The following is a 21,513-nucleotide window of genomic DNA, read 5'->3' on the forward strand; positions in this document are numbered from 1 at the left end:
CTGCCACAGGTACAAGACTAACACACACACACACACACACACACACACACACACACACACACACACACACGGTGGTATTGTGTTCCCCAAAATATTGTGCACCCTAATAAACTTATCTGGGGTCAGAGACAGAACAGCCACTAGATACAAAGGCTAGAAAATGGTGGCCTTTAATCCTGGCATTCCAGAGGCAGAAATCCATGTGTTCAAGGATACAGTCAAGCATGGTGATTCACGCCTTTAATCCCAGAAAGCGAACCTTTAATCCCAGGGAGTGATGGTAGAAAGCAGAAAGGTATATAAGGTGTGAGGACCAGAAACTAGCAGCATTTGGCTGGTTCAGCATTTGGCTGGTTAAGCATTCAGGCTTTCGAGCAGCACAGTTCAGCTGAGAGCCACTGGGATGAGGACACAGAAGCTTCCAGTCTGAGGAAACAAGACCAGGTGAGGATCTGGCCAGGTGAGGTTAGCTGTGGCTTGTTCTGCCTCTCTGATCTTCCAGTGTTCACCCCAATACCTGGCCCTGAGTTTGTTTTTATTAATAAGACTCTTTAAGATTCATGCTACACACACACACACACACACACACACACACACACACACACACACACACACACGCACACACGTCTTTTGAATTAGCAATTATCAGGACTATTTTTTACATGCTAGATGGGCTAAATGAACCTCTCCACCTGTGTCTGCCATGCTGCACTGTTCCATGACTGAGGCAGACGTCTCCCGCGGCCTAGTGAGATGTCACAAACAGCATCACGGATGTGCTATCAGACCTCTGTACTGTAAGTGGGTGGGGGCTCCAGGCCAGCTCAGGCTGTAGACTGAGACTCTCTCTCAAAACAAACAGGCTGAGGAGACGGCTCAGTGGTAAGTGTGACTGTCCTACAAGCCCTACCTGAGTTCAAATCCCCAGCACCACCTAAAAAACCAAGATGGCTGCCTGCCTGTGGGCGGGTCCTCAAAAAGTTAAGAGACTTTCCACCTGGTCCATCCCTGAGAGCACACCCAAACAGCACTAGTCACTGTAGCTCAGAGAAGGAAGTCAGCAGATGAAGAGAGGTCCATACAATGGAAAACTCCGAAGCCATAAAAGGGCCAGAAGCACCGACCTGGACCGCAACACCCATCAAAGCTGAACACATCATGCCAAGGGCAAGGCCAGTCCCAAGAGGCCCTTGTGTATTGCCTAATTCTGTGGAAATGAAATTTCCATACTAGGCAAATCCAGGGAGGAGACGACGGAGCGCTCCGGGGCCCAGGCGGTAGAGGTTTTCATCGTGGTGAAGATGTCTCAGAACCAGACAGAAGTGGTGATCTCACAACCCCATGCATGTACGAAATGCAATGAGCTGCTGATCTCAAGAGGGTTCGTCTGCCGGGCAGGGTAGTGCATACCTCAATTCCCGGCATTCCAGAGACAGAGGCAGGAGGAGCTTTGGGAGTTCCAGGCCATTCTGTTCTACACAGTGAGAACCGTCTCAAATTTAAAAGGAAAAAAAAGGATTAATTAGAGGGCTGGGGTGCAGCTTGCAGCTTGACAGGATTTAAGAAGATCTCTACCCCCAGCACTGTGCCTCCTCCCCGCAAAAAGTCAATTTTATGTCACATGAACTTTTATATCAATTTGAGAGAGGAGAGAGACCGACACACAGCTTCAGGTTGTCAATCCTCAGCGCCACGCGTGCGGGGACAGAATATTAACCTTTGGCGCGTGTGTGTTTGACAAATTCTGGTGGACAAATGTCACAGGCACTGCTGGAGCTGAGTAAGGGCATCCACAGATGGGCCGGCAGCTGCGTGCTAATCAAGGAGGCGCTCTCTGGGTGCTGTGCGAACAGTGGGTGCTGGCAGAGATGTGAGGGAAGAGAGTGGCCTCCTGGGTCATCCGGGTAGAAGAGAACCTCGAGAGGAAGGTGTAAAAGTGGCACGCACTCAGGGCTCCCTCAAGGATCCCGCCGAGACACGATAACGTTGCCTGGCCCTCTTGAAACCATCCATTCAGAATTACTTGCAAAACATCTACTGGGTCAGGCAAGGTGGCTGGGAATCCTCCAATCAGACAAGCCTCGGCATTCCCGGGCCTGACATGTGCCCACTCGTGATTTAAAAAAAAAAAAAAAAAGAGCCGGGTGGTGGTGGCGCACGCCTTTAATCCCAGCACTCGGGAGGCAGAGCCAGGTGGATCTCTGTGAGTTCAAGGCCAGCCTGGGCTACCAAGTGAGCTCCAGGAAAGGCGCAAAGCTACACAGAGAAACCCTGTCTCGAAAAACAAAAAAAAAAACCAAAAGAAAAAAAAAAAAGAAAAAAGAGTAGTGGGTTTTTCTTGTTTGTTTGCTTTATTTATACTTATTTATCATCTATCTATCTATCTATCTATCTATCTATCTATCTATCTATCTATTGTTTTTTCAAGACATTTCTCTGTGTAGCCCTGGCTGTCCTGGATCTCACTCTGTAGACCAGGCTGGCCTCAAAACTCAGAGATCCGCCTGCCTCTGCCTCCCAAGTGCTGGGACTAAAGGTGTGCGCCACCACCACCCAGCTGTTTATTTGTTTTAAGAGAGAAAAAGAGCTTGGAGGTGGGCAGGGACGACCTGGGAAGAATTGAGGGAGGGGGAAATTTTTTTTTTTTTTTTTTTTTACAAGACAGGGTTTCTCTGGCTGTCCTGGAACTCACTTTATAGACCAGGCTGGCCTTGAACTCAGAGATCCACCTGCCAGCGCTGGGATTAAAAAAAAAAACCTATGGCACTGCCTCAGTTTGACAAAAATAGATTGTATGGAATTTATCGTTAAGAAAGAAAGAAAGAATCCCCAACAAGGAGCTGAGCGGATAGTTCAGTGGGTAGGATTATCTGCAGCGCAGCCTGAGGGCCTGAACTCCAATCCCAGCACACCCCTTAAGGGCTGGGTGTCACCTCAGGGCACCTGCAGCCCCAGCACTGCGAGGGCAGAGACAGGGTATGCCACAGCTAACTGCACACAGAGGCCACCAGTAGCTGGGGCCCTGCCCTGGCGTCCCTGACGATGGACGAGTCCACCCGAGTCCCACACTCTCGGCAGCCTGGCTGCTGTTATTTTACGTATCCTTTTGTGACGCTCCTCTTCCTGGCTGCAAGTCCACACGGCCTGCCTGGGCCTACCCTTGTCCTCAGTCTCTTGACCTTTAAGATGGACACCGTCCAGATGGGTCATGGGGAGCAGATGAGCCCTGCAGTCAGAACACAGGCCTGAAGTGGTAAAAAGCTATTCCCCTTCAATACAATGCCTACGGACAGTGGGGCTGCGTTCCAGAACGTTCCGGAGCGACTACTGTCCCAGTGAGTCCAGCTGCTCTTGTGTGGATTCCGCCACCCTGAGGACAGACAGGCAGCCTGTCCTTCCTGTCAGAACCACCTCTGTTGGGGCTACAAGTGTTCCTGAAAAGAAAACCAGACTTGGCAGGGCCTGTGAGAATCAATGGAGCTTTTTTTTTTTTCCTTGCCAACAGAAAAACAATTGCTTATCGATCTCTACTCCAGGCCAAGGACACCAAGCCGTCCACCCCCAGCCAACCTGCTTTTAATCAAGTCTCCTTGGCCAGCCGGTGTCTGGCCGGGGCCTCCCTCGCCACCGCCTCTGACGCAGGCTTGGCCTTCAAGGTCTGAAGGGAGGAGGAGAAGAGAAACACCCAGACCCGGGCTAGGGCCGCCTGGGCAGACAGGCAGGTCCAGGTCTAGGCAAGAGGCGAAGGAAGGCCAGGAGGGCTGTGTAGAAGGATCCTGCCCTGTCCCTAGCATCTCAGCCAGTGTTCTGAATTGTTTAGGGGCCAGGGACCCTAGGAGGATCTAATGAAGCTACCAACACGTCTCCAGCAGAAAACTGAACGTAGAGACAGTGGGTTAGCATAAAAAGACGGTGCTGAAATTGCTCTAAGCCCAGCAGGCCCGAGGCACGGAGTAACTCCGCTCGGTTGTGTAATTCTCGCAGGACAAGCCCTCTGCAAGGAGGGGCAGGATCGGAACACAGGATGGAAGAGGACCTTCTTACGGCGCTGCCTCGGTTTGACAAAATGCCAGCTGTCCTGGGCTGGGCTGGGCTGCAGTTCCCCATGGATCGCAAGCACTGCCCCGCCCAGGAGGCCTTCCTCACTCCAGGGCACCCAGCGGAGCCACCAGACCCTTCCTGGAGCAGATGGAGCTCGTGCGTGCGGGGCCAGGATGAGAGGAATGTTCCTTCCTGTGCCAGAAAAGCCAAGCGGCACAGGCCTACAGGAAATGCCTGGCCATGTCCATTTCCTGGGGGCCGTTTCCAATCAGCAACTACTGCCTGCCAAATGCTGAGCTGAGCCACTACGGGGCTGTAGGACAACGCAGCGGGTGAGCCTCGAAATCAGGGACACATCTTCCTCCGAGTCCCTCAGGGTCCTTACAGGCCCTCTTCCCTGGCACTCCAGGACATAAAAAAAGGACCAAGTAAGCTCCTCAGATCCTACCGAGACCAGGAATGATGTCATCCCTGGAATCAGGAAAGGACCTAAACAGCCACATCTTCTCCCCTGGGGAAACTGAGGCCCAAGGCCCTTAAAGGAAATTCATTCATTTGTTCTTGTAACAAGCAATTAGGGCTGAGGCTCAAATGCAGACCAGGCATGCAAGAAGCCCTGGGTTCAGGCCCCAGCACGGCAAAACCAGGTATCGTGGTCCACGCGGTGATGCTCTGGAGGTAGAGGCAGGAGCATTAGAAGCTGTTCAAGATCTCAAGGTTCATTCTCAGATACATAGTAAAAATTTTTTTGGAGAGGGGAGCTGTTTTTTACAAGACAGGGTTTCTCTGGCTGTCCTGGAACTCACTTTATAGACCAGGCTGGCTTTGAACTCAGAGATCCACCTGCCAGTGCTGGGATTAAAAGCGTGCGCCGCCACCGCCACCGCCACCATCGCCCAGCTCCCTTTTCCTTTTAATTAAAATTAAAAAAAAAAAAAAAAAAAAATGAGACCGAGTATGTGGCACTGTGTGGCACAGGCTACATTTGTGATCCTCCTGCCTCAGCCTCCTGACTGTTAGGATTATAGGCATGTGCCACCACAGATAGTCAACAACCATCCTACCAAGCAAACAAACAAAAACAGGAGGAGACTAGGGAGATGGCTCCCTCGGTACCATGCCTGCTGTGCAAGCATCAAGACCTAGAGGTCAGCCCCACAGCACTCTCCTAAAAAAAAGCCTGGTGTGAAACCAGGTGGTGGTGGCCCACGCTTTTAATCCCAGTACTTGGGAGGCAGAGCCAGGCGGATCTCTGTGAGTTCAAGGACAGCCTGGGCTACAGAGCGAGATCCAGGAAAGGTGCAAAGCTACACAGAGAAACCCTGTCTCGAAAAACCAAAAACAAACAAACAAACAAACAAACAAATAAAGCCTGTTGTGACTGCCAAGACCCTGTCTCAAATGATCAGGGTGAAGAGTGACCAAGACATCGCTGTCAACCTCTGGGTTATAGACACACACACACACACACACAGACACATACACATACACACACACACACATAGACACAGACACAGACCCATACACACACAGACACATACACACAGACACATACACACATACACACATACACACAGACACATACACACACACACACACACACACAGACCCATACACACAGACACACACACACACACACACAGACCCATACACACAGACACAAACACACACACACACAGACCCATACACACACACACACACACACACACACACACACACACACACACACACGGTAACAATATTACCCAGGCAATAACTCAGCAGTTTTGGTCAAGAGAAACAGTCACCAGTGAACAGCCAAGGTCAGGCTGCAGGCCACGTTCCATGACCTCCCTTTCCCCACATCCCACACCTCACAACCTGCTTGACCATTCCAAGGGTCTGAGCCTACAACCCCAGCGTTAAGAGTCGAGCGATGTTTGCGGTCTAGGCACACGCCTCCATGGTCATCCGCCCTAATTCTTCACTTTACCAACAGAAAACAAAGGCTTAGATGGCAAGATGGCTCAGTGGGCAGGGACCTGCTGCCAAGTCTGATGGCCTGAGTTTGATTCCTAGAACCCGTATGGAGGAAGGAGAGAACCAACTCCCAAGTTGTCCTTTAACTTCCACACTCACACTGTGGTATGAGCACGTGAGCGCGCACGCACACACACACACACACACACACACACACACACACACACACACACGCCACAGATGTACTTTGTTTGTTTGTTTCCAGACAGGGTTTCTCTGTGTAGCCTTGACTGTCCTGGAACTCACTCTGTAGTCCAGGCTGGCCTCAAACTCACAGAGATCCGCCTGGCTCTGCCTCCCGAGTGCTGGGATTAAAGGCGTGCGCCACCACCAACCGGCAACAAATACATATTTTTTAAAAAATTGCTGATTTACCTAGAATCACACAGTAGTTTCAAGCAGAGCTAAGATGGTCCAGTTTCGTTTTGTTTTGTTTTGCCGAGGTGCCTGAGGTGGAGCTCAGGGCCCCTGTACATGCAGAGCAAGTACTTGACCATGGTGTCCACACAGCCAACAGCCCTGGTCTGCATTTTCCAAGAAAACAAAACCAAACAAAACCTAAAAGTTACGGGCACAGCCTTGCAGAGGTCACAAACTGAGTCCTGAGTAAAATCCAGGCCGGGTCAAAAGCTTCTCAAAGAGGCGTGCACAGGCCAAGTCGCTGCCTTCCTGGGAACCGTACGAGGGGAGACCAAAGGCGGCAGCCTCCGACTGTACCAGGAACAAACAGCCAGACTCAGCAGAGCAACACAGCTCGACTAGCTGGAGAGTGAGGCTTTGAAGTCACCACTGAATTCTCGGGCCTAGAACTTTCTAGAAGACAGCTGGCATTCAACAAACGTAAGCTGGAGGTTGTCTATTTCAAACATCCCAAGGCCAGTCAGAAGGTCAGATGCTGCCTTCGGCTGGCCTGGAGTCTGCATTCCTTGAGGCTGAGAAGGGCAGTCCTCCAGTCTGGGAACACCTCCTTCCACGTGAGACACCCCCCGTGGGGCCGACCCCACTGCCACTTTCAGGGCCTCGTCCACGACTCAGGCATCAACTACTCTGGTCAAGTGATGGATTCAAGAGAACATACATGACCCAATGCAGTCTATGGGTCTTACTCTGGGATTTTGTTTTTTAAGTGTTAAGGGGGGGGGGGGGCAAGGTTCTTTCTGTCGAATTTAGGGCTGTGAGAATATCCATGGCGAGGGTGTGGGGAGAACCCTGACGTAGAATGAAGTCCATCAAGAAAGAAGAACGATGGATGGAAAACCGATTTGGCACCCAGATCCATCCGTGCCTGCAGCCCACGTCCCCCAGCGTTTTCGACGACCTGAGCCAACAGGGCGCATCCCTTCCCAAAGACTTGGACAGAGAACAGACGGACAGGACAGCTCCTCCGCCAAGTTCAGCTCCTCACACCTGTGCAGGCCAGACTGCTCCGTAGCTGCCCGGTCCCTCGTAACCCAGGCAGCCTTCCCGCTGATGCGGGCAGAAAACACCTTAGAGAGAGAAAGAAAACCTCAGCGATGGAGAAGACCTGAGGAGCTGGCTAACTTGGAAGAAGCCTGCTGCAGAATCTCATCCCGATGGCCACAGCCGTAAGAGCTGCTGCCGTGGCGATACCTGAGTCGAGCTGTCTGGGCTGCGTGGCATCCTACTAAGCCTATATCAACTCATGAGTAGTCATGATAACCTTATAATTCCCTACTTCACCAGTGAGGAGACTGAGGTGCGGAGAGTCTCAGTGACTTGCCCACAATCACAGAGCTAGGGGATTTTAGGGAGGGCGCGGGTGGGAACGCAAAACTAAACAAAATCGAAGCAAGGCTTCTTCCGCGGCCACGCAGCCAGACTCCCTGACTGCGGACTAGAGAGACAGATGTCTCGGCAGTTAAGAGCACTGGCTGCTCTTACAGAGGACCTGGGTTCTGATCCCAGCACCCACATGGCAGCTCCAGGGCATTCGGCGTTCTCTTCTGGCCTCGGTGGGCACTGGCATACAGATGGCATTTATCTACACAAACATACACATAAATTAAGACAATAAAAGCCAGGCAGTGGTGGCATACACCTTTCAGCCCCGCATGGGAGGTAGAGGCAGATTAATCTTTGGTCTACAGAGAGAGTCCAAGACAGCCAGGGCCACACAGAGAAAACCTGTCTTGACACATTGAAACACCACCACTACCACCCCCCCAAAAAAAAAAGAAAAGAAAGGAAAACAAAAACTCCTTGACAGGGTTTAACTTGTACTAAAAACAAATTTGAATTTTTCTTTTCTTTCTTTCTTCTTTTGGTCTTTTGAGACAAGGTCTCTTCACATAGCCCTAGATGTCCTGGAACTCACTCTGTAGACCAGGTTGTCCTTGAAGTCAGAGATCCACCTGCCTCTGCCTCCCTCCCGAGTGCTGAGATTAAAGACGTGCACCACCACGATCAGCCTCAAAGTTGAACTTCATTCATTTTGTTTGTTTGTTTCAAGACAGGGTTTCTCTGTGTAGCCCTGGCTGTCCTGGAACTCACTCTGTAGACCAGGCTGGCCTCGAACTCACAGGGATCTGCCTGCCTCTGCATCCTGAATGCTGGGATTAAAGGCGTGCGCCGCCGCCGCCGCCGCCGCCGCCGCCGCCGCCGCCGCCGCCGCCGCCGCCGCCGCCGCCGCCACCACCACTAAGGCTTCAAATCAGAATTTCTAATCTCACCATGATAACTAAAACTTTTTCCACCTTCCACGTTAGCTGTAATCCAAGGCATCATTTGTTTACTAAATTTAAAAATAAAGGTGAACATAATTTCACATCCAAACTGGGGGTGGTGGGAGAGGGGTGGTGTCTGCAGGTAGGGATGCTAAAAGCCAGGGCGGGTGAGTCAAGACAGGCCAGCAAGCTCTGTGGCTGGGCACAGACTAGAGCTAGAGGTCCAGACCTTTGCAGCCCAGGGACTGAGACCCTGAATGACCAAGGAGTTTCTGAGTCCCTGCTGGGCCACTTTTAGGGATCTGATGGGTCACATATCATTGAGAGAACAGGACAGTCCTATCTGTGGTCAGGCTTTGAAGGCCTTGAAGAGACAGGAAAGGACAAACACGTGAGGGAGTACTACAGTGAGTGTTTCGGGGAAGCGGAACTTGAGGTGAGAAGCAGAATCCTTATTCCTTTTCCGACTGACTCCTGTCTGGTCTTCCACTGAGGCGAATTTCAATCTGTCAGGGGAAGGAAGAGATCCGCTCCATGGATGCACAGCCTGACCAATCAGGGGTGGGAGCCCCAGCTTGGCACCACAGGCATCCCTGTCTCACCCACCCACACCTCTCTCCCTCCCTCATCCCTGCTTGTCTAGAGACGGTTTAATCCACCTCCGTCCTTCTCCGGCCTCCTCCAGTAGACATGCCCCCCCCGCAAGCAGGGACAAGGCTGGAAACCAGGTGTATAGGACCACCTGTCCCCGACACCTGGACCCAGAATGGGTATTGAGGTCTGAGATGAACCTAAAGGCAATCTCTCTTTGTCAGATGCTTAGAAGGTAATATTCCAATGTACTTTATTATTATTATTATTATTATTATTATTATTATTATTATTTTGGTTTTTCAAGACAATGTTTCTCTGTGAAACAGTCCTGGCTCTCCCGGAACTCACTCTGTAGACCAGGCTGGCCTCGAACTCACAGAGATCCGCCTGCCTCTGCCTCCGGAGTGCTGGGATTAAGGCGTGTGCCACCACTAGCTTGTTCCGGCGTACATTTAAAAACACAACAGAGCTGGGCAGGGAGGCAGCTAAATGCCAGCACTCGGGAGGCAGAGGCAGGCGGATCTCTGAGTCCGAGGTCAGCCTGGGCTACAGAGTGAGCTCCTGGACAGCTAGGGCTATGCAAAGAAACCGTGCTCAAAACAAACAAACAAAACAAACAATCAAAAAACAAACCAGGGACGGGAAGGTGCCCCGGCTTTGCCCCCTTATCTAACCACTCCTTCCCTTCAAGTGTTTCCTAACAGAAGCACTTTGACCTTCTCCCCCCCCCCCCCCCCCCCCCCCGCTCCACCTCCTGTGAAAGCCTCTCAGGGCAGAGGGCAAGATCCTGGCCTCCCCTCCTCACCCCCACTTCCTGTGGGATCATCCATCTTTCCTTTCCAGGTTGGAATTAGCATTTTTATCTCTGTAACCGCCATCTCCCAACTATTTACAGCCACCAGGATAAAAAGAGGCACACAAAAATAGTCCCTGTGCAGCTTTCAGGATGGGGTGGGTGTGGGGGCACAACAGAATCTTCTCTTTTTCCTTCCCTCCCTTTCCAAAAGGGAGACGTATGCTGGAATAGAGTTCATCTGTTCCACAGGACTCCCCAGCAGCTCAGAGGCTCCCATAGGCAGCCAGGCCCAGCGCCCCTCAGCTCCCCAGAGTACAACCTCTGTTCCCAGAGCCCCCAAATGGGGATGGAGGTTGCAGAGCCAGGCTGGGTAAAGGGCAGCACCCTGACCAGTTCCTGTCACGCCCAGGGCCTCCTTCCTGCCTTCAGAAATACAAGCCAGTCCAGACGAATGAAACAAAACAAAACTAAGGCATTTCTCTCTGCTTAAAATGTTCTATAAATGGCCGGGCGGTGGTGGCGCACGCCTTTAATCCCAGCACTCGGGAGGCAGAGGCAGGCGGATCTTTGTGAGTTCGAGGCCAGCCTGGGCTACCAAGTGAGTTCCAGGAAAGGCGCAAATCTACACAGAGAAACCCTGTCTCGAAAAAACCAAAAAAAAAAAAAAAAAAAAAAATGTTCTATAAATGAAAAAAAGAAAATCAGCCAGGCCTGGTGGTGTGCACATGCAGGAGGCAGAGACAGGAAGACCAAGAGATGAAGACCGGACTGGGCTACCTAATGAGACCCCGTCTCCCAGAAAGAGGAAAGACAGAGAAGCCTTATACTAGAAACAATACAAACGTCCATTGTTAGGTAAATGAACCAAATGTAGTCCACTCAGACCATGGAATATTATTCAGCCATAAAAAGGGATGAAGCCTAGAAGACCTGACACTGAGTGAAGCCGTACACAAAAGACCACCTGTTCCATAAGATGCAACTCACAGGACGTGGCCACAGCACACTAATCCTAGGGACGGCAGATGTGCGGTGCCCGAGCCTGGAGGAGGAATACTGGGAACAGGGCGGGAGGGACTGTTTATTAGATACAAGACTTCCTTTTGAGGCAATGCAAGTGCTCTGAAACTAGGTGGAGGAGAGAGATGCACACCACCCACCATCAGTGTCCTAAACGCAGCAGGAGGGAACTCCACTTTGATTTTTTTTTTAAGGGTTGGGGATGTAACTTGTGGAGGGCTTGCTAGCAACGCAAAAAACAAAACCCTTACCAATGCCTATCAACAAACCACCTGAAGTCTATTATTTATTCACTTAATTTATCTTGAGACAGGGTCTCACGTAGCCCAGGCAGACCTCCAACTTGCTATGCAGGTGAGCCCGACCTTGAACTTCTGATCTAGCTTCCATTCTGCCTCACGAGTGCTGGGATCACAGGCAGGCACCACCACACCCAGCTTCTAGACCGACCGCCAGGGACCGATCCAAGGGTTTCATGGGTACCAGGCAAGCACCAACCGAGTCACATCCCGTCTGAGAAGTCAATTTTCAAAGAGAAATCCCTCACCTTCCAAGGAAGACGCACTGGTGTGATCGGAAAGCCACGCGCATGAAGCCACCTTGGGGCTCTCTTGCCTACTAATCCAAGACTCCGACTCAAAGGAGCAATGTGATAGAGCATGTGCCCCATTCCCCAGGATAGTGGGAAGAAACGAGATCCACAAGACCCTGGAGCCACCAGAAGGAGGCATGTCAAGGAAAAGAGCTCCCGAGTGGCTGAGTAGCTGCCAATCCAAGCCCTTCCGCAGGAGGGTGACTGGCCACGCTAGGTTGCTAGGTTCCGAGCGGGAAGACCTGGAGCAGAAGTGTGGCCTGCCCCACCCAGCTGTCCCTTCCCAGACGGCAGCCCTAGGCACTGTCTACATCCAATGCACAAGCTCCCTCTGTGGAGTTGGGCCCCCTTCCATTCCCTCTACCTACCCCTTCCCCTCTCCAGCCGTCTTCAAAGTCTTGGCACAAACGATACCCCCTTCAGGAAGCCTCTGGGGTACACTCGCATCAGAACAGATTCTCCAGAATGCCCCCGGCGGGTATCTCTCCATTTCTCCAGCACTCAAGGCTTATGGCATTTTTCTCATCGAGTCCCTACTGGCATTTAGGGTAGAGACATTCTTACAGGACCATTGGCACTCCCTAGCTCCTGCCCACTAAACGCCAAGAGTGTTTTGTCTCATTTTGACAAACCAAAAGTCACTCCCACACGTTTCCAAATGCCCGCCAGGAGGGTGGGACTGCCCCCCTGAGAACGATGGCATTCTTATTAGCCCACCGACAACTGGGGGGTTTTAAAGACAGGCCTGGGTTCAGACACGACTGCAGGACCGCCTTAGATCTGTGTCCTCATACGCTGCTTAGTAAACAGGCCTGGGCTCCCCCCAAGAAGGTGAGGGAAGCCTTGCTGGTCTGCGTGATCCCAGACGAGCTAACCAACCTCTCTGAGTCTTTCAATACTGAAGGAGTGTTAGGAACCTCAACCTCCTATACACAGGATTTGGGGGCTAAGCCTTAAATGAGATAACTCAAGCAACAAAATAGTATCTGCCACATAGCAAGAGCACAATAAATGTTCATTAGGGGGTGGGAGTGTGGTTCAGTGGTAGAGGGTGCGCTTAGCATGTTCCTGCCACTGGGTTCTATCCCCCGGCATGGCTGGAAAGAGTCACTACGATTACCCAAGGCAGGGGCTCATCAAATGATCGCTTTGACGCCCTGGCTAAGAGCAGCTGAACATACAGAAGGAAGACGTGGCGAACTGAACTGCTTACGCACCACCTATTCTGAAAGTGCACGGCTTGGGAACAGCGCATCCCCTGCCACTTCCAAAGAACAAAGGAGCTGTGGGGACACACACAGAGCCATCCTCCTCTCTCTCAGTCCTGTGGGGGCAGAGTTGGAAGGAGTCAAAAGACATGGTTAATGCCCCAGGGCACCTGAAGTTTCTACTCCAGGACTGGGAGAAATCAGAGCGCAGGCTGAGGAAGGTGGAAGTTGCATCTAGGGTAATGAATGCGCGGCATGACCCACCCTCAGATCAGAAGGCTGCTTCTTGGCCCATGGCACCTCCGACGTTCTCCACCCCCAGCTCCATCCCTCTGCAAAGTGCCACCTCTTCATCTCCAAGTGAGAGCAGCCCGGGAAGGAGGCTGGCAGAGCTGTGAAAACACCCCGTTCCCCTAAACTGGGCAGCCAGGGGGTGGGGAGAACCTTGGCAAAAGCCGGGTGACACAGGGGCACCAGCCCCAGGGCTGAGCCAGGGGAGGGCCCGGAGCATGCACTCTTCATGCACGGCGCGCGCTGCAGCCCGGAGGTAAATTTAGGTCAAAAGGATCAAGCCGGCCTGCGAGGTCCGGGTGGTCAGAGGGCAGACTCGGGGTCCTGGCACCTGTATCCAAACCCTTAGGGCCGGGGTCGCCCCGTGCCCTGCAGGCTGCGGGGGTGGGACGCTCCCGCGCGCTCAGGTTCCGCACCTGTCAAGCGCCAGCGGTGGCCTAGGCCGTCGCGGGGACCCGGGACCGCCCCTGCCGGCCGATCTCCGTGCGGAACTCCAGGCCGGCCCCTATCACCGCCCGGGCCCAAGCACCGCCCCGCTCCGGAGGCCCCGGGGGAAGGGGGCGCAGCCCTCCACGTGGCGGGGCGCGGGGCGGCGCACGTGGGGTCCCCTCGGGGCCCGCCTCTGGGCTGTGTCGGCTGCCGGCGCCGCGCGCGCCCCGGGACCCGGAGACCCACGGGGCGCTTGCGTGTCCCCCCCGACACCCCGGCTCAGCCCCGGCCCGCGTCGGGCCAGCTCACCTGGGCTCCGCGCCGCCACCTCCCGCGCTCTGCGCCCCCGGCTCGGCTCGGCTCGGCTCCGCTCGGTCCGGTTCGGCTCTCCGCGGGAGGAGCCGCCCGGGCTTCGGCTCGCGCGCGGCGGCGGCGGCGGCGGCGGCAGCGGCGGTGGCGGCGGCGCCTCGGGCTCCGCGCTGATTGGCCAGGCACCCGGCGTGGAGCGCGCGTGCCCGCCGCAGCCTCGGCCGCGCGCCGGGTCCCGCGGAGACTTAAGTAGCACCGGGGCGGAGGCGAGGTGGGGGGGGGGGGACGGGAAGGAGGCGATGGGTGGCAGGAAAGCGAGGCCGGTGCCCGCACAGGGGCGCACAGGCCGCAAGTTTGCGGGTGGGTCTCGGTTCACGGCCGGCTGCTCCACGCCGCTTTGTTTCTGAGCGTGGGGAAGTTCCCCCGAGGCGGCGGGAAACCCAGGAGCCTGTCTGGCGGTTCCCTCCCTGGATTTCGGGGCAACGCCCATTTATGGGGAAGCCCTTTCCGCAGCCGCCTCCCCGCTGACCACTGCTGCAGGCTCGCCCTGAAATGCATCACTCGGTACGGCCCAGTGAAGTTCTGGGTCTCCCCACAAGGTTGTTGAGATGCGTGTGATGAAATACATCCTGTTCTGGCCAAACACTCTTCCCCTTTTTGGCGTTTTACTTTGCAGGAGCCTTAAGCTCCTTTAGTCTCCCATTTGGCTAACAACGGAGACGGAAAAGGGTACTTCAAGGGCTCGCTGACCGGGTGGCCTTTCGGGGTGAGTGAGGGTCATTGAACTCAGACTTGGATGTTCACCAGTGGCTGTCCGCTTATGTCCCTGCCAGCAGCCAAAAGGGAATCGGAGTTGAGACGTCAAGCTCGCTGAGGATTCAAAGCTCTTTGTCAACTTCCAGCCCTCGTTAGTAAATTATTCCAGTGTTTCTAGGCTGCAGGGGCATTCACAAACAATTCCAGGGACCGGACAAATAAACTCAATGACCGTTCTAATGAGATGGCCACCTCTGATATTGCTCAATGCGCTCACATTTATTTGTTAGTCATAGCAAACAGAGCGAGACGTGGTGGAATAGTACACAATAGTTAAAAGGGCTGTGTTAGATCTACTTGTACCCACAAGAAAAGAGCACAGAGACATGTAGAGTAAAAGAGCAAGCTGCGGGATAAATACAGTATCACGCACAGTGTGTATTTTTAAGCCCCACTCTTGAGTGACTGCCTGGGGAGACATGAACAAACGTCTATTCACCCAAAATAGGGCGCCAACAGCAGATCAAAGACACAGTTCCCGTCCAAGCCCGGCTTGGTGGACCAATGAGTTTATTGGGCTTACTCATCTCCAGCATGGATGGTGACCTGCCAAAAGCGACATGGATGGAGTTCTCCTTCGTTTGCCTCCCCCTCCTGTAGACTCTAGCATCCCCCAGGGCCATGTGCGGCTTGGGGCGGGCCCCAGAGGGAAGGAGTGGGTGACTGTAATCTCAGGTGAAGGTCTAATAATAGCCTGGGGGTTGTGAGGGGCTCTTGCAGAGGCAAGCACAAGCCGCTCTGATTTCAAGAGGGTAGCAGCATGTTCTGTGATGCCCACACGGTGTATGCTTATGGACGCATGCTTATGCAAAAAGATATAAAAGTCGGAGAGGGTTGGTTCATGTTAGATTCATGACAGTCTGACACCACGAAGGAAGTAGGCAGCTAGGGTGCAGCTCAGAGGTAGAGCACTTGCCTAACATGTAGGAGGTACCAACCAGCATGGTATAAAAATAAAGGGAGGGGGCTGGAGAGATGGCTCAGTAGTTAAGAGCACCAGCTGCTCTTGCAGAGGACCTGGGTTCAATTCCAAGCACCCACATGACAGGTGGCGACCCTTTGGAACTCCGGTTCCCAGGGATCTGACGCCCTCTTCTGGCCTTAGGCAGTCCATGCATGTGGTGCACAGACAGACATTCATGGGCCTTTAACCCAGCGCTTGGGAGGCAGGGACATGAGGATCTCCATGAGTTCAAGGCCAGCCTGGCCTACACAGGGAGTCCCAGGGCAACCAGGACTACATAGATCCTGTTTCAAAAAAGACAAAGTAATAATAATAAATAAACAAGATGGGTGGTGGTGGCACATGTCTTCAATCCCAGCACTCAGGAGGCAGAGGCAGGTTGGAGGATCTCTGAGTTGAGGTCAGCCTGGTTTACAGAGCAAGTTCCAGGATGGCCAGAGCTACACAGAAAAACCCTGTCTCAAAAAACTAAAAATGAATAAATAAATAAATATAGGGAGGGAGGGAGGAAGGGAAGGGATAGAAGGGGACAGCAAGTATAGGAAGATGTTGTAATATTTGTTTTAATTCCACTATAAATGTTTGTGAAGCAGATTGCAAAATGCTGACACCAGTCCATGCTGAGCTGGGGGTACACAGTTCTGTATTTTTCTGTATCGTATGGTTCCCCCCACCTCAAACAGCCATCAAGGCTAAATGGGGGGGGGCTTTGGAGTCATTAACACCAAGGCAGGAGTTGGCAGACTTTTCTGTACAAGGCCATGAGGTCAACATTTCAGGATCTATTATATATATATATATACTCTCTGCCGTGATGACTCGACTCTGCCGTCAGCAGCCGCAGACAATAATAAATCAATGGACATGTTCCTAATAAAACTTTATTTATAAACATCAAGGGTGATCTTCATATAATTAAGGAGGGGGGCACTTTGAAGTGACACAGCTGTTTGGAGGCCACCCATGCTCTTCTAAATAAGTCCAGTAAACTCATTGTTTCCATCTATAAAAACATAAATAGATGGCCTATGGGCAAAGAAAATAAAATACTTGGGCACCAGGCAGTGGTGGCACATGCCTTTAATCCCAGCATTCGGGAGGCAGAGGCAGGCCGATCTCTGTGAGTTTGAGGCCAGCCTGGTCTATAGAGTGAGATCCAGGACAGGCACCAAAACTGCACGGAGAAACCCTGTCTTGAAAAAAATCAAAAAAAAAAAAAAAAACCCTTGGGCAACCCTGCTTCCCTAGAGTAACCAAAATAGGCCCTGGTGTTCTTTCCTGTTTTCCTGTTACTTGTTAAAATGTACAATATTGCCGGGCGGTGGTGGTGCACGCCTTTGATCCCAGCACTCAGGAGGCAGAGCTAGGCGGATCTCTGTGAGTTCGAGGCCAGCCTGGGCTACCAAGTGAGTTCCAGGAAAGGCGCAAAGCTACAGAGAGAAACCCTGCCTCGAAAAACCAAAAAAAAAAAAAAAAAAAGAAAAAAAAGAAAAAAGAAAAAGAAAAAGTGCAATTCTGTATAACTCTGCCATGTTTTACTAAATTGTCAATGTTTTATTATAACACTGTAGATAACACAGGCAGAAATTCAGTATAAACTTAAAGGCTAAAGAAAGGTTAAAAATGCCCATACAATTAAACTTAAAGGCTGGAGAGACGGCTCAGCAGTTAAGAGCACTCACTGCTCTTGTGGAAGACCTGGGTTTGATTCCCAGCACCCACATGATGGCTCACAACCACCTGTAACTCCAGTTCCAGGGGGTCTGACATCTTCTGATTCTCTCTTCTGATGTCTATGGGCAGTTAGATTATTTTATGATCAGTCAACTTTCTTGTTTTGATTCTTTCCTTCTTCACTTATAGTTTCTGTTTTGTGTTGCTAGGGAATCAAACCAAGGGTCTTGAACATACTAGGTAAACACTTTACCACCAAACTATATGTTCCAAGCACCACTTATGTTTTTTGTCATTGTTGTTGTTTGGTTGGTTGGTTTGGTTTTTCTAGACAGGGTCTCACTACGTGCCCCTGGCTGTCCTGAAACTCACTTTGTAGATCAAGTTGACCTTGAACTCACAGAGATCTGCCTGCCACTGCCTCCTAAGTGCTGGGATTAAAGATGTGCACCACCACTGCCCGGCTTCACTCATAGGTTTTTGACTCACCCATGAACTGTAAATTCCTGGAGTCCAGGCAGGCACCACGGGCAGAACATTTGCCTAACTCAGCACAGAGACTGAATGGCAGTGGCTCTGGCGTAAGATGGACTTCATTCAAGCCTCAAATCCACTAATGTCCAGCTCTGTAAGCTGGGGCCATTGACTTGATCTCTCCCAGTTCCGTTTCCTCAGTCGTCAGATAGGGACAATAGTACCCAAGCTCACAGACTTGGCCTGGGGTTTCAATACAATAATGTGTGCGAAGAAATTGGCTCAGAGCCTCGCACGCAAGTGCTCACCGATGCTAACTACCAACATGCTCAGCGCGGTGCTAAAAATCCCATCCATTTATGTGCCTTTCTTATTAAAGCAAATTAGAACGAAATGCAGAACACCGTAATTGCCTGTCATAGCCATTCAGCTCCTCGTGTGCTAGGAGCCATCCCACACAAGGAAACCATTTTCTTCCTACAGATATAAAAACAAGAGTAGGCTCTGTGTTTTCGTCTCCCCCTCCAAGAACGCCTGAAAATCCTATTCTAAGCAAACAGATCTTGTTGTCCTGACAACACAGATTGCCCGGGAAATAAGTAAACAAGGCATCTGAGTCTTATTATTATTTTTTTTTTTTAAAGAAAACTTAAACCCTGTGGAGGGGTGGGTGGGAGGCATGGAAATCTAAGACTTTATCATTTTCTCTCCCACGTGGACGGCTTTACAACGTCCTTTCAAGGCTTTGCCCCTCCTCCCTTAGCGGGCCTGTGTTCTGTTCATGTTGTTCATGGGAATGTTCTGCTGCGTAGGCCTGAGTGTCTAGAACAAGAGAGTGGAATTCTTATCACCAACGAAGTTGATTCACTGGGTAATCTTCAACAAAACAAGAGCTAAAAGAGGCCTTGAAAAGCTACGTTCTCCAGATGAATCGGCTTCTAAGCCCTCAATACAAACGGCATCAAAGAAGACGGCATCAGGGTTTATGAGAGAGCTCTTCATCTGTCTCTGCACACATTTGCAAGAAGAAAAACATCAGGACAAGGCTGAATACTCAAAACAAGTGGAAATAGCCCAGGCATATGGATGAAGGCAAAGACTGCCTGGGGACAGAGCAAAAGCATCGACTGGAGAGGCTGCCACACCAAGGACTGAATCTTCTGTCTGGTCCTTACCAGTGACAGGGCTGACGAAGGCCAGTGTCAGGAATTCGGTCTCCTCATTGGCAAAATGGAGAGGGTGCTGTGCTTAAAGTATTGGAAATGGTGTGTAAGTTTTCAGTTGTGTCTGGTACATCTTGGCTACTAGAAAAATGACAATATTAGTCAACAAATAGGAAAAGCATTCACAAAAACACAGGACCTTCCACAACAGTAGGATCTGGGTAATGCAGGGAGGTTAGATCCTGATTCCACAACCTGCTAGTTGTGTGACTTGGGCAAGTGACTTCAGCTCCCACATCCTAATTTCATCTGTTAAACTGAATTAGTGCTATTGCCCAGTCTTTAAGACTGTTGCGCCAGGCAGTGGTGGCTCACACCTTTGATCCCAGCGCTCAGGAAGCAGAGGCAGGCGAAGCTCTGTGAGTTCGAGGCTAGCCTGGTCTACAGAGTGAGTTCCAGGACAGGCACCAAAACTACACAGAGAAACCCTGTCTCGAAAAACCAAAAAAAAAAGGCTGGTTAACGATCACCCAGATAGTTCTGTGTTTTGGGGTCACTCTGATATTTTCACTTTCCATTTGACCTACTATCTCCTCCTGAAGACCAGCCTAGGAGGCCGAGTCGCAGACAGCTGGCAACAAGGAGCTGCTTGCTAGCTTTGGCTTTGGGGACTTCTTCCTTGCCAAGATGAAGTCAGTCACCTGAGAGCAGGGCCAGACAGGTGGCTTTGTGGGTGAGACCAGGCGCACACCTTTAATCCTAGCACTCGGGAGGCAGAGGCAGGCGGATCTCTGTGAGTTCGAGGCCAGCCTGGTCCACACGGTAAGTTTTAGGCCTTCGAGGGCTGTATGGTGAAACCTTGTCTCAAAAAACCAAGGACTATTGTTGTCATTTTTATCTTTTTTATAGGAGAAAGGACACTGGAGACAAAGCCCAGATCCCCATGCACCACTGAGCTGCAGCCTAACACCAGAATTTTTTATACCAGAAACCTCTCATTTTTACTTTTCATGCGGCCCTACAAATTCCGGTCAGTCCTCATTCACCTTGACGGCTCTGGGGTTTTATGCTGATGGACATGGAATCCAGCTCATACAATAACTAGTAACAAGGGCTGGTGATAAGGCTCGGTGGTAAAAACCATCCTCAGCATGTGTGAGGCAATGGGGTCACCCCAGCACTGTCTTCCCACCCCACAAACAGGTATCGGCCAGGTACAGTGGCACACACCTGTTTACCTAGCACTCCGGGGAGACTGAGGTAGGAAGATCCCAGTTTGAGGTCAGCCTGAGCCATGTCTAAGAAAGACATAAAGGAAAATAAACACTCTTGCTGAAGATTTTTCTTTTTTACTACACAGCCATTATTGTGATTTCATTTCTACAAACACAGCCTCCACAGAAAGGAAAGGAAAGACCTGAAACGTCAACACTCCAATTAGTGTCTCTGAGTCGACCCTGAGCCCGTTTCCAGAGCAGCCGTCTGTGGCCAGCAAACACTCCCTGGCGGATGGAGTTGTTTTTCACTGCCTCAGAGAGAAACTGTTTCTCATTAGGAAGTTTAAATTTAACAGAGAAAAGAGCCAATGACAGAAGCTGCAAAATTTGGTTGGTTCCTTGTGGCTTTAGGAGAGCTGTTTGGGTGTGGGCTGCTTTGGCCTTGAAATGCAGGCATTTCCCTGTGTCAAGGGGAAGAAATTCACGAACACACTGTGCCAACTGACTGTGCTTAACCATAGGGTTGGCGCATGTAAATCGGGGTTCAAGGGTTTCTAGGTCCTCCCAAGTTTCAGACCCTCTCCCCTATAATCATTTTCTTCGGAATTCCTAGACTTACCATAATTTCTCATTTACATATAGAAAATCACACGCATGCAGAAGAGCAACAAAAACCAGAAAATAGTTGGTTTTGAAATACGCTATCGGTCTTAGTATCATAAAATAAATAAACTTAAAGATACCTTCTCCTGGTCAAGCAGTGGTGGCGCACGCCTTTAATCTCAGCACTCGGGCGGCAGAGGCAGGTGGATCTCTGTGAGTTCCAGGACAGCCAGGGCTACACAGAGAAACACTTACGTTGAAAAACCGAAAATAGGAAAAAGACACCGACCGTCTCCTTTGTCATCTCCAGGCAGAGGCTGCCTGGTACATGCTTGTCAACAACCATACACAAGGACTTGACAGAAAGCAAAGCTGTAGAAGCAAACCCCAAACTCATGAAAGCCCTCAGGGGATGGGGTGGGGGGTGGGGGGTGGGGGCTGGGCTACAGCTCGGTGGCAGAGCACCTGCCCAGCATGTGCCAGGCCCTAGGTTAGATCCTCAGCCCTGGAAAAAAACCAACAAAAATCACAACCACAAGACCTTTTCATTAGGGGTGTGTGTGTGACGTGTGTCAGAACTGGCAGGCATGTGCACAGCAGTCAGAGGACTCCTATGTAG

The 21,513-nt window shown here is 51.4% G+C and overlaps 1 protein-coding gene across 9 annotated transcripts in view; it reads right to left on the reverse strand.

Moving 5' to 3' along the window:
- Positions 1-14,126, reverse strand: part of Camkk2 (calcium/calmodulin dependent protein kinase kinase 2) — a 55,321-nt gene extending 41,195 nt beyond the window's left edge. For 6 of the 9 annotated variants that reach the window (XR_013047492.1, XR_013047491.1, XM_076560004.1 and 3 more), the window contains exon 1: positions 13,984-14,116. The gene's annotated coding sequence lies outside the window, so the exon portion shown is untranslated. Of the gene's footprint in view, positions 1-13,661; positions 13,722-13,983 lie in introns of those variants that run through there. The other 3 variants (XM_076560005.1, XM_076560000.1, XM_006970737.4) reach the window with 3 other exon arrangements.
- Positions 14,127-21,513: the final 7,387 nt, after the last annotated feature.

The sequence above is a fragment of the Peromyscus maniculatus genome, chromosome 23 (assembly GCF_049852395.1).
Source record: "Peromyscus maniculatus bairdii isolate BWxNUB_F1_BW_parent chromosome 23, HU_Pman_BW_mat_3.1, whole genome shotgun sequence".
NCBI classification, from domain to species: domain Eukaryota; kingdom Metazoa; phylum Chordata; class Mammalia; order Rodentia; family Cricetidae; genus Peromyscus; species Peromyscus maniculatus.